We start from the raw sequence: 9755 nt of genomic DNA on the forward strand, positions 1-9755 counted from the left end.
AGAGAGAAGTGCAGTACAGAGTGTATTAGTGTGTGTAAGCATGGCATTAGATGCCTTTATGCATGCATATAGTAGCCACATGGGAATACATTATGAAAATAAACGTTAAGCCATAGACCGTAGACATTTTGGGGCTCTTACACCACAATATATGCAATATGTTAAAGTCGCCCTCTTCGGCTGCCCCTGAAAACAACTGATATCATTGTAAAATAATGTAATTTATTGTGGCATTAGAGGCAGTGTCTGGAAACACGCAGAGGTCATGGGAACAGGGCCGGGGTCAGGGAACGGGAGTCTGAGATGTGTTTCCGGTTCGCACATCTCAAACTTACCCAGCGTTCATCACTGATCTGTTTGTTTGTTTCTGTCCGGTCTTTTTCTGGAGCTGTAAATAGACCGAAATAGAGGAATTTTATTTGAATCCTCGTCATTTTGAAGGGAGTTCAAGTTTCTACTTGAGACCAAAAGTCGAGGCAGGTTTGTTAGAAATCCAAAGGCTCTGTAGGGATTTTAATGCATATGTTTTGGCAATAACTGGAGGAAAAGTGCATACATTTATTTGGAATTTTTTCCAATAATGATCCTGGTTTCAGTCCCAGACTGTTTGTATTAGGCGAGAGTCAATATCAATGTTTACATTACAAGTCATGTAGCAACGCTTTTATCCAAAGCAATTTACATTTTTTCTATTTGGGGTTAAGTGTCTCGCTCAAGGACGCAATGACAAAGACTAGCAGAGCCGGGGGTCGAACCACCGATCGAAAGACGGGCATGCTAACCACTGAGCTACAGTTTACAGACACTTTCTTTACAAAACAGCTCTGGAAGTTGGTCTTTCAGTTCAGCTACTAACGCGTTACGCTTCAGATGAAAATCAACTCATCAGAAACATAAACGTACACGAGCATCTGACTCAGACATTGAGAGATATCTTTTGACACAACAAGGTCCTGTGATGCTACCGGCACACACCCTAACTGACAGGACTTCCCACCGCTGGGAAAGTCCGTCTTTATTTTCAGACGTGGGTTTGTGTGAAGCTGCGTAATTACAGGCGTGTGTAAACGTTACTGAGCGATCAGAGTATCATTTGGGAAGATTATCCCGCTATACGTGTGACATGATCTAATCCACTCTGGTTTTGATGCAAGATTTTGTGCCTCAAGGGTTTTGCAACCTAAAATTTGTCCGTGTTATTATCTGTCATGCATGCTTTTTAAAAAAAAACAACGGATTGAGGGGAAATATGCTGAAAACTACAGATTGATGAGATACAGAAAGCCTGTTTGCGTCCGGGCAGTCCTTGTTTTGCCCAGATTCATTCCGGCGTGGAGTGACTCACCAGAAGCAAAATATGGCAAGAATTCCCCGGAGTAGGCACAACCGTGGTCCTGGTTAAACCCTCTGTTGTTCGGTTTGGCCTTGTTTGTGGCGATCGGGGATTGTCCGGTGAAACACTGTTATTCTTCACTTACTGGCTTTGCTGGAAAAGCCGGACATATCTGGCATAGCTTCCCGCAAGAGGCTTTGTCAACGAGATTAAAAGAACAGTGGAGGGAATCACAACACGGAGCGTGGAGGTTCGCTGTCACGCTGCAGGACAACGTCCTCATCCTGCCCTCCTGCCAGGGACATGTGGGTGTTGTGTGAGACAGAGCAGGTGCATCTGCTGCAGAGGAGGCCTCCAGAAAGCAGTCAGACCACTTCTTTAGTTTCTTCTGTTGACGTAAAGCTGCGTGAACAAATATTTATTTTGTATTAATTAACACAAGGTCAACATCAACCTGGAGGTTTCTCGGTAGCTTCACAGTGCGATTTAGCTGATGAAGCGTTGCACTCTTATAACACCGACAAACTCCAAGAGGAGCACTATATCTGCAACAGAGCTAGAGATACCATCCCTCCTATTCCACTGTGTCTGAATTACCCACAATGCAACCGTTTGGTCGGACATTTGGGTGTATTGCAGCTACCCTCATGCAGGGATGAGGAGCAGGCTAAAGAGGTCTGGTAAACTCACTTCTTTTCAACTCCAACTTCTTCAGTCTCAACTGCTGCTGACTCAAGTGACATCACCTGAGGCAATTTATCATACTTTTCCTCGGCTGCCTCTGCAGCCACAGAACACTTATGCAACGTTTGACATCCACATGTTGCTCAGGAGTCGGTGGAGATCAAAGCAGAGCTCAAATGTAGAGTGAATTTTAGCCACTTAGTGGCCACAAACACAGCTCCACATTAATGCTAATGTTGCTCCATCACTGCTCCAAATAGTTGTTTGCTAGCAACTTTATTATGCCGTGATATGTCAAAAAAAGTGTATGACTTTCAGTTGGTTGAGTTCCACCCACAAGTGGCCCAAAAAAAAAGATAAATTCTGCTTTAAATTATATTAAATATTTTTGATTATTTGCAGATATATAAAAGTTCAGATCAGGAAATGTCCAAATCAACAGGCTTGCAGATTGGGACATTTTCTCCTATTTCTGAAACTTTTAGGTCACGGGGTTGAAGTCCCAACATTAGCTGTGTCTTCTCCAGCATACAGAGGGATTCCAGTGTTGTCTCTCTTTGTGTTTTGCATCATTGTTGTCCTGAAATCTGAATCTTCATCTCGTGAGCTCCCGTTCCTTTCAGCCTCTCTCTTTAAAGCAAAGACCTGAGTGGCCAACCTCGAAAGAGGAAGTCGGAAAATGTCGCTTTTCTTGTTCAGCTTCTGTGCTTGGCAGCATTTCAAGCTTGAGAGTCTTAGTGGTGGTTTCATGTTCCTGATGGAGCTCACTGTGTTCCTGGGGGCTTATTCAGTGCTTTTGCAATGTGTTATCTCTGCTTGACATCAAATCCATCTCAGAGTGTGTTGAGAGTTGCGTGGCTGTCACGGTGTGGCAATAATTACATCAATACGTTGATGGTTTTAGCCTGGGGTTTCTTCCGAAGCTTGTAACGTTTGAAATACTTGAGATATCAGGAAAAATATGCATATTTCAACACCACTAAGCAGGTCAAACAAGTTTGTTTGGAAGGACTTGAAAGTGACTTTGACTGCAGCGACCGACAGAATCTCAACAACCAACAACAAAACAGTTGAAAGGCCCCCGAAAAAAAGCCAGGATCAAGTTCAACATAACAACGGCCGGAGCACGTCCACCAAGATAAGGAAACATAAACACGCAGTGTACAAATCAGAGGGGAAACCGTTCGACAAGAGAAGCATAAATATACAATATGAGCAGCAGCGTGGGAAAGGTCAGCGTGGGAACTGGGCCTCGTGTATTTGTCAATGAATTTGAGACTCCGGTACAACAGAGTTTTGGGTTCCCACCCAGACCGATAGCCGAGTGAGTGGTGTCACATCCATTTCTTCATTGTTCTCCAGTTTCCTCTCTGGTCCGGCCCCCCCACCCTTCTATACTGCCGCTCATGTTGTTCCCCGAAGGAGCTTTCTTATGGCCGAGGCCGCGGTGACACGCCGGGTTCCCACGATCTCCTGCCCTTCCTCCAGAGTGACTGCTTGCTCACCGCTCTGGACAGGAAGACGGTGCAACAGGGCATGTGCTAATTTAGGCCGGCTTTGATTTGTTTCTATTTTCCTTAAATGGGAATTACGTGAACGATCATGTGCCTGTGTCTTCCCTGAAGCTGCTGACTGCTGACATGGATCGTGGTTATCTGGATTGTGGTCCATGCCTACTACTCATTATATGAATCATTTATATTCATTGAATGTGCTGTAACTCTGTTACGCTATTCATTCTGGTCACATGACATATATTGCTTCTGTCCATCAGAGGCATCCTCCTCTGTTGCTCTCCTGAAAGTTTCTTCCCATTTCTCCCTGTGAAAGGGTTTTTACTATCTTTATTTGGGGGAGTTTTTCCTGATCCGATGTGAGGTCCCGGGACAGGATGTTATGTGTACAGACTGTAAAGCCCTCCGAGGCAAATTTGTATTTGTGATTTTGGGCTACCGTAAAAGCCCTGCTACAAGCCACTACTACCTTCGGTGGTTGTCCCCTCTGTAGCAAGCTAGCGCTGCTGCTAGCTACTGCAGGGCTATCTTACAGCTCATTGTATCATATTATCAGTGAACCACCAAAACTTTAATCGTACTGCACTTTTTTTCTATATTTCAATTTGAATAAATTGTCTTTAAAATCCCTCCAAACCTCATCTTCTCTGCATCATCTCCATCTCAGCCTCCGGATTAAAACACAAGTGTAGTTAATAAGTAAATTCTCAGGGGATAATGGCTTTACGCCTTCTGTGCAGACCAGCTGGCCTTAATGCTCTGCAAACTCAGTCCAGGGTACTTGGCTAATTAAAGTCACAGCCTGAACGCATATTTTTGGGGACCCGATAAAAGCTTTGGCACGGGGACACTGTTAAGTGCTCTGCTAGAGAGACAATAAAAGTGCTGCTGCATTCCTGCCCGTCTCGTGTAGCCGGGTAACAGCAGCTGCTCGAGGTTATGCTGACTTTACTGGGTTGTGTAAGAACATGAAATATTCATTCTTACTGTAGGTCCTCAGGCTTCAGAACCGGAGCCAGTTTTCAAGTTATGTTGAAATGTGTTGTGATAGAAATAGAGGCGGTCTCTATGTATGCATGAAAGAGTAAAAATAAGGCTTAATTCAACATGCATGGGGACGCAAACCACAGGAAAGAACTCTAACTTGTGATTTCTACACTAAAAGTCTTCACGGTCCTTTCAGACGTTCCTCTGTGGAGCGCATGCAGATTGCTGGGTGGAAATGGGACAGCAGGACTTACGTAATGAAGCGCAGCGCTGACGGGCATCAACATGGGCTTCTTTTAGAAGGAGCCGTTCTGTTGCTACTTTAGGCGTCGACATCTCCAGTCGGACATGGAGCCTTCTGAGAGATTTCCCACTTACACAGTGCCACCAAGTATTTCTGGGGTTTTACTTATGATATTAAAAACACAGTAGTGGGTTACTGTATGCACCCTTCTCTCTAACCAAGACAAACAGTTATTCTCTATCTCTATCTATGCTACTTTGTTTTTAAAATTACTTTCTATTGTCCAGGTTTCATTAGTTATGAGTCCAAGTTATGGGCAAAAATGTCATAATAACATTTCTGCATATTGTAATTCAAGTAGTCTGAGAGAAAGCTAGACTTCTGCAGCTCCTCTTGCCTCTGGTTTCAGGCTTTAGAAAATCTCGCCAGTGACAGGAGGCTTTGGCCAATCACAGGTCATTTCAGAGGGACGGTGTTTTCCGATTGGCCACAAATGGAGATGCAACGTCCCGTCGGTGAAATCCTGCAATCAAAGTTGCAACTTTACAAGTCAACCGGTTTGCACGGGTTTGAAATGAACACCTGGCGCTCCCACAGGTTACTGTGTAAAGTGGAATGTAGGAAGCGTTGCAGAAGGAGGGCCGCGTTTTTACTAGAATACTGCCTGCAGCTTTAACTTTACTAAATTATATTGTCTGTCAATTTGATATGTCCACATGATCGTCAGAATGCAGTTTGAATGAATTTTCCACACCACAAAGCAACTTGTGGTAAAGTGAGATATCATGTGTGAGAAAGATGGCAGTTAACCGATGTGGTCACACTGAGAGAAGACGTGTCTGAAGTCAGCTGCAGGACGGGGACGACGGCTCGACCTGGAAGCAGTGAGAGGCTCCGGCAGCGCTGCATTACGCTGAGACAATCAGCTTATGAATAAAAGGTGCTGAGTGTGACTTCAGGGAGAGAACAGCGTGGCTCTCAGACGCAAACTCCAGCACGTGGTGAGAGTTTTGTCACGTGAGGTCAACTTCCTGAGGAAAAACAAGGCGACTCACTGTCCTGCACGGGTTTCCTCGTTTTTGTTTTCAAGGGCGACCTCAGACACCTGTTTAGTCAAAGAGTAAATACAAAAATAATAGTAACGACAATACATTATTTAATGCAAATGAGACAAAACAATCACATGGCAACAAAGTGTCTATTATTAACATTATTTCAAGTACTGATTCTACCTATCAACTTAAAGAAACGATGGGGTTTTAAATTTAATTCTCAATCGCCTTGAAGATTCTGCGTAAAAGAGTAAAAAATAAAAAGTGGAACGTGTCCGTCCACCTTAGCAACTCACTGCTCCGTACACTGGAGCACATGCAACAAATCATCTGAAGAACAAAAAGCAGACAACTTGTCCTTCCTTTGGTCGCCTCCACGCTTGTCTCCATTGTTGGCGAGGACTTCACCCACAACAATCTCTATCATCATCATCGTCATCATCGTCATAACTTCCACTGAGGATTTGGCAAAGAGAGAAGGGCTGCTCTTTATCCAAACTCTTTATCCAAACTCTTTATCTGCACATTACAAGAAAACTGTTCCAGAGAGGGCAACAGTTGTCGATTTATTGAGACATGAAGGTTAGTGTGTCCTTGTGTTTGTTGTGATTACCTGCACAAGTAAATAACCTTTCCCTGAAACGAATAATGGGACGCTCCCGGAGAGGAACAATGGGAACTTTAATTAGATCAAGTCTTTGTTCAGAGATTGTCATATAGCACACACACACACACACACACACACACACACACACACACACACACACACACACACACACACACACACACACACACACACACACAGACGCCAACTCTTTTGTTTCTCGTGTTTTTTAATGGAGATGGTTTATACGAGCATGAAACCTGAAGACGTGTATATAAGTTCCCCTCCTACAATGTGTAACACATATGTTTACTTGTTTTCACACACAATGTATAGACGGAAATATGATCTGTTTATTTTTGTAGCAGGTGCAACTGACTCCAAATATCTCGTATAACGTTTAACAATTCATCTCTTTATCAGCAACAATCTAAGTTAGAATTCAGGGGAAAAACCCCTGCAATGGACATGAACAATCATCATCAGTCCTTTTTTTGGGGGAATAAACTTTGGTACTTTCCTGGCAGCGACTGTGTTGACTAGAAGGTTAGAACGGTTCATGTGATCATGAATGACATCCAAATAAAAAAATCAACAAAAACGGACTTCACCACTGTATGAATGTAGTTTTTGTTGAGTGCTTTTCTCTACACTTCATATATTTACTGAAAAAGCACATGCCTACAAGAGAAAGAGCGAGACAATGTTATTATCTGAACGGCACGCCCTTCGGCCTCCGATAAAGCCCATTTCTGCCATCAAAGCAACCGTTTTTAAAGTTCCGTCCCCCCACCGAGCTCCGTGCTGAATATTTCATCCTGGAGGCCGAGCTAGAGTGTCTCCCGCCGTTCACACGATCTGCCTTCCGTCTCCGGCGCCACGGGGCCAGGTCAGCGCTGTCTGTCTCAAACAAACACCGAGACCATGGGGTTTGAAACACGAGAGGTGTTTCTGCTTTTCAGCCAGCGTCTCATGTGCGGCCCTGTGACGCCGCGCCGGAGGTCACGGAGGGCAGAGCGGGGACAGTTTGTCCTGGAAACTAAGGTGCTCGGTTTTCACCTGAGCTTCAGCTTCGAGCTCGGATTGCTTTTCGTCTTGCTGCTGCGCATCTGCTGCAAACAGTAAAAACAAATGGCTGCTTCAGTTATACATCAGTTGTGCAGTCATGTTGGCTGAATTGTCGCGTATTTTGCAATCGGCCCTGAGGGACCGACCTACTTTCACAGCTTCTCTCTCTCTAAATCAGCGCTCGCTTGTCAGTCATGACAGCACGACGAAAAGTTGAGATTGTCGGTTTGGTCTGTCAGTTTTTACCGCTCTCGCCATAAAGGTTAACAAAAGTTAAAAGTCTTGACGACTATTGGATGGATTTCCATGACATTTAGTAAACAAGTATCACACCTCAGCATGAATTGTAATGGAAGTTGTCATCTCAAAGTCGTAATTCATCCAATACTTTGATTTCTGAAGACATTCATGCAAAACATAATGACGTTCCTCATCAGTAAAAATACATTACACATTTCCATCCACAAAAAGATGTATTGCTAGTGAGCACGTTTTAGCACGCTGACTTGAAAACCTGTAAAACCTCTCTTTCCACGTAACTGCATTGCCAAGTTCCTGCCATCAAAGTTTGAGACGGAAAAAGAAGCAGGAAACTTCCACCTTCAACTCAATGTCGACGGACTAGAGACGGAGCTGATTTTACTATCAAATGTGCTCTGAGTCTAGAATGGACTGTCATTGACTGGTCTCTCTCACGGTTACATCACGATTAGGATGCTCTTCCATGGTGGCCCCGAGTCCCCTGCTCACCCGGGTACGATGGGCCGCCAACATTAGTGCTGTGATGTGCCAGGATCGCGTAGCTCAGGCCGCTATCTTGTTACTAATCGGCTAATCTGTTTGGCACGGCGGCTCTTTTCCGTTCCTCCTTACATAACCGGGTCTATGTTCAGACTCAAGCTGAGAGAGAAGATAACCACTGCGAAGGACAGAAGGACAGAAGGACAGTTGCAGGGGAAAAAAAGGACACTGTTGTCTCAACTTAAGCTCGTCTTATCGCTCTCCATAGTTCACGTTGTTCCATACACAGGTTTTTCTTCAGAGGGGTCAGAGGTCATTGTGCAGGGCCCCGGAGCAGTTTTGAGGATTCCAAAATCCAGACCCCTAAATCTGCTCTCTTTTTTTTGCCCCACACATGAAGGAAATAGGGGACAATCTGTCGCCACAATCATGGCTTCAGACTCAACAATACTTTCATAGTATAAATTAAGTGTTTCCTTTTTATTTCCACATTTATCTTGGAACACTTTAAAAATACAAAAACACCAACAACAGACACATTGCTTGGAATTTGATAACCATGACATTTCTTCTGTAAATTAGCTACTGAGAGCTTCAACACTTTATTTGTTTCCTATAGGCCTCTATTTGAGATGTTTCATTACATATTAAAATGCAAAACAATGTGCTTTAGCTAAAAAACTACATATGATGATACAACAATTTCATCTTTTTTCATATACTGAGGCCTATGAGAGCTTTGTATACAAGTAGCATAATTATAACATCAATTCCATCTTTGATGGAGAGTGAATGCAGACATCAAAGAACAGGTATGAGAACAATGTGCATGAATACAACTTGAACAATGGCAGATTATAGTACAAAGTACACAGTAGCAGAAAACAAAGTACAAGTATCTCAAACTTAACTTAAAAACTGAGTATTTTAAACTTAACTTAAATCAAACAAATTAAATCCAGATTGAAGACTTTTTTGTTTGCTGCTGCCTGTAATTGAACCAGATTAAAGGATATTAATCAATTCATGCATCTCACTCCTGCATTTTATTTCTTAAACTGCCCTGCAACTGTTATCCTATTTTTTGCTTCTCGACTGTTTTTTTATGTTTTAATGAATGTTCTTAATTGTTTTTTAAATCTTGTTTTCCTCTGCATTATGCTTTGATGCTTTTAATGGTTTTATGTGAATTACTTTGAATCGCCTTGTTTTTGAAATGTGCAATACAAATAAATACTTTCAACAGAAGTACAAAGTAGCAGAAAATAAAGTACAAGTATCTCAAACTAAACTTAAACTGACAAAAAATTTAAGTATTTTAAACTTAACTTAAATAGCCTACTGGAGTAAATGTACTTTTGTTACTTTAATACTTTTCTTGGAATACTACAGTAATGCAATTAAAACTACCGTTATGTGTGATAAAGTCACAGCACACCTAACATGAAAAAGAATCATCATATATGTGAATATTTTTTGTATTATGTGTTTTCACCATATACTGCATAGAAGAAGGTGTTAACCAGTT

This window comes from Taurulus bubalis, assembly GCF_910589615.1.
Source record: "Taurulus bubalis genome assembly, chromosome: 9".
NCBI lineage: Eukaryota > Metazoa > Chordata > Actinopteri > Perciformes > Cottidae > Taurulus > Taurulus bubalis.